Genomic DNA, 4148 nt, shown 5'->3' with positions numbered 1-4148 from the left:
GGTGTGCATGTGCCTATTCTTGTGACGGTTCTTATTTCTCTGGGATGTATTCCTAGGAGTGAGATTGTGGGATCATACGGTATTTCTATTTCTAGCTTTCTAAGGAAGCACCATATCATTTTCCAAGATTGTACCATTTTGCATTCCCATCAGCAGTGCATAACAGTCGCAATTGCCTGGAGGTATTTTTGACGTCATAACTGAGGGGGGAGGGCTGCGTGGTGCTAGTGGCATCTGGTGGATAGAGGCCAGGGTTCTACTAAATTTCCTACAATGCTCAAGACAACTGTCTCATAACAAAGAATTGTTTTTGTTACTATACATAAACTTTTTTATTAAAAAGTTTGGTTATTCCAGTGAGCAATAGTGAAATTGTAGTAGAAATCTCCCTTGCAAATTGGACGTAAGAATCTGAGCGAAGGATCTACAGAAAATAAATAAATAAGTATGAAAATAATTTTACAAACTGAGAGGAGTATTACTTACAAGTAATAATAGGCAGAATGGGATATTTTATCAGTTGCATAAGAAGATGTAAGCAAATAGCAAATTTTTCCTAAAATTAAATGATGTATTCATATAATAATATAAAATTAAGATATTTTATTTAAATTGGTCAAAATTGGTCAAATGTGCTTGCCTAATTCAATCAAATAATCTCTTCGCATAATTGCAGAGCTACAACAGATGTTAACTGGCAGTACCGCTGTTTCCCTCATCTTGGGTGTAAAAAAATAAAATATATTAAGAAAAGTAAGTGACTTCTGTAGAGTTACATGGAATGTAGTGGCCGATTCAGGGTCAGGACCAAAGTCTTCTGAACCCACATGTCAAAATGCAGCATCTCTTTCACTGTATTTTCTCCCTTCATGCAACTAGATATCTTTTTTTTTTTTTTAATTGTACTTTAGATGAAGGTTCACAGAACAAACTAGCTTCTCATTAACACAGATTGTTTTGTGACATTGGTTAACAACCCAAAGACATGTCAACACTCTCCCTTCTTGACATTGGGTTCCCTGTCACTAGCTCTCCTGTCCTTTCCTGTCTTCCAGTCCTTGCCCCTGGGCTGGTGTACCCCTTTAGTCTCATTTTGTTTTATGGACCTGCGTAATCTTTGGCTGAAGGGTGAACCTCAAGAGTGACTTCAGTACTGAGCTAAAACGGTGTCTGGGGGTCATACTCTCAGGGTTTCTCCAGTTTCTGTCAGACCAGTAAGTCTGGTCTTTTTTTGTGAGTTAGAATTTTGTTCTACATTTTTCTCCAGCTCTGTCCAGTACCCTCTATTGTGATTCCTGTCAGAGCAGTAAGTGGTGGTAGCCAGGCACCATTTAGTTGTACTGTACTTAGTCTGGTGGAGGCCTTGGTAGTTGTGGTCCAAAAGGACTAATCTTTCCCTTAGGTCTTTAGTTTTCTTCATTCTCCCTTACTCCAGCTGGGGTGAGACCGGTGGAGTATCTTAGATGGCCGCTCACAAGCTTTTAAGATCCCAGATGTTACTCACCAAGGTAGAATATAGAACATTTTCTTTATAAACTATGTTATGCCAACTGAGCTAGATGTTCCCGAGACCATGGTCCCCACAGCCCTCAGCCCAGCAATATGGTCCCTCAGGGAATTTGGATGTGTCTATGGAGCTTCCATGACCTTGCCTTGTACAAGTTGTACTGGCTTCCCTAGTATTGTGTACTGTCTTAGCCTTCACCAAAGTTACCACTTATCTATTGTCTATTTAGTGCAACTAGAGTATCTTGAAGGTTCTGTCAGACGTCCATGAACATTGCTGAATTTATGGAGGTTGAAGGAAGATTCTCCTTCTTATACAGAATCGCCATTTCTATAATATTTTTCAGATACAAAGAACTGATCCCCTTAAGTTCAATATTAGCTTTCTTTAGATTTCACCTTTATCTATAGATAAAGAGAAAATTTATTATAAAGAGAAAATTGCTCAGCCAGCCACCAGGACCAGTCTTTTCAGTCAATCCAATCTGAGTGTTGTAGAGTCACAATGGACAGAACAGGTGAAAGAAAAGCTGGGCAGCTCCGTTATTTTACACTTAATTGGGCTAATTGTCCCATAGTCTGTGGACATGCCTTATGGGTATAAAAAGGTATGATATTAGTGAGCGTGGGGAGGGGTGCTTTGTTCTAACACTAATATACTCAAAGAGTGGGTGAATTACAGAGGGGGAAAGGAATGTGATACCAGAGCCTCAGGGATAAGGGAGAAAAAAACAACCAAACCCTTTGCCCTGGAGTCAATTCCTACTCATAGTGACTCTATAGGACAGAGTAGAACTGCTCCATAGGGTTCTTGAGGCTGTAATCTTTAAGGAAGCATACTGCCACATCTTTCATCCACAGAGTACCTGGTGAGTTCGAACCACATCCACCTTTCAGTTAACAGCTGAGTGCTTTAACTTTAACTGCACCACCAGGGCTCCTGGGAAGGGAGAGGAAAGTCAAGTCTGAAACCTAAAGGGGTGAGGGGGATGGCCTGAGGAGTTTACTTTGACTGCAGAGATTTACCCTTGAAGGCCATTAATCAGTAGCCGTTGGTCTGGAAGGGAAGGAGGAAGAGAGGGGAGTCTGGTTAATGCCCCTGTCTAACCACAGAAGGGTTGCTGTCCTTCAGTCACTCTTGCTCATCCCAGAGTCCTTCAAAGCCACGCGATCCATATTGGGTATGTCTAAAACCCCACTTTCACTTACAGTACAAGTGTCATTTACTTCCAAATAAAAGCCATCATCTGCCCATCCTTGTTCCCTGTTCTAGATGTTTCACCATTGTGCATTCATTTTTCAAAATGTTGAAGGTATCAGGATTTTAATAGACTCTGTAACAAATACCATATGACTTTAAGAGTATGGAAACATTGTTTAAAAATGTTAACATCTTAATGAAATGAAAAAAATTCAGATCTTAAGATTAATATCTTATGAAAAAATTTTTGGTGATTGCCTGGGAAAAAATAAAGGAGAAGAGTACACAGCATTGAACTAGAAAATATGAGAACTAAAATATTACAATAAAACTAGGGTCCTGGGTAGAGGGATGCTACACTAATTGGGAAAACGGATAAGAAAAAAGATGTAACTGCAAGTTCATATTCCAGAGAATGAATGCAGTAGTCAATATAAAGAGAGTTTGATACAGAGCTGATATGTGGTTATGAAAAAGGGTAAAGAGAGAAAGAAAAATGGTGCCTGCAAAGCATGCAGCCAGAATCGTCTGCATTTTAGACAATACTTTGGGTAGAGACCATTCTGGAAAAGTAGGTAATGGCATAAAAAGATAATTCTGAAATAGCTGTTAAGGCTTATAAAATTTGACTTTGATTTCTTGGATAGTTCTTCAGTTTTTTTCCTTTTTTTTTTTTTTTTTTTTTGTAATTAAATGAAGTTTACATTTCAAGTTAGTCTCCCATACAGAATTTTTTCTTTTTTACATACATTGTTATGATACCCCAACCGCTCACCCCATTCTGCGACAGCACACTCCTCCCCTCCGCCCCGATTCTCCATGAACTTTCAACCAGCTCCTAACTCTCTGCCTTCCCATCTCACCTATGGACAGAAGCCTCCCGTTTGGTCTCTTGTATCTACTTGTCTAAAATGCACATTCTTCACAAGTATCAATTTATGTCCCACAGTCCAGTCCAATCCCTGTCTGAAGATTTGGCCTCCGAAATTGTTTTAGTTCTGGGGTGATGGAGAGACCTGGGGCCATGCTTTCCAGGGTGCCTCCAGTCTTAGTCAGACCATTAAGTCTGGTCTTCTTACTAGAATTTGAGTTCTGCATCCCATCGTTCTACTGCTCCATCAGGGACCCTCTGTTGTGTTCCCTGTCAGGTCTTTTATTGGTGGTAGCCGGGCACCATCTAGTTCTTCTGGTCTCAGGCTGATGAAGCTCTAGTTTATGTGGCCCTTTCTGTCTCTTGGGCCAATACTTTCCTTGTGTCTTTGGTGCTCTTCGTTCTTCTTTACTCCAAGTGGTTGGGACCAATTGATGCATGTTAGATGGCTGCTTGCAAGCTTTTAAGACCCCAGAAGCCACTCACCAAAGTAGGATGCAGAACATTTTCTTAATAAGCTTTGTTATGCCAATTGACATAGATGTCCCCTGAAAGCATGGTGCCCAGACC

The sequence above is a fragment of the Trichechus manatus genome, unplaced genomic scaffold (assembly GCF_000243295.1).
Source record: "Trichechus manatus latirostris isolate Lorelei unplaced genomic scaffold, TriManLat1.0 scaffold00334, whole genome shotgun sequence".
Taxonomy (NCBI): Eukaryota; Metazoa; Chordata; class Mammalia; order Sirenia; family Trichechidae; genus Trichechus; species Trichechus manatus.
The sequence above is the reverse complement of the archived record's forward strand: the minus strand, read 5'-3'. Positions refer to the sequence as shown.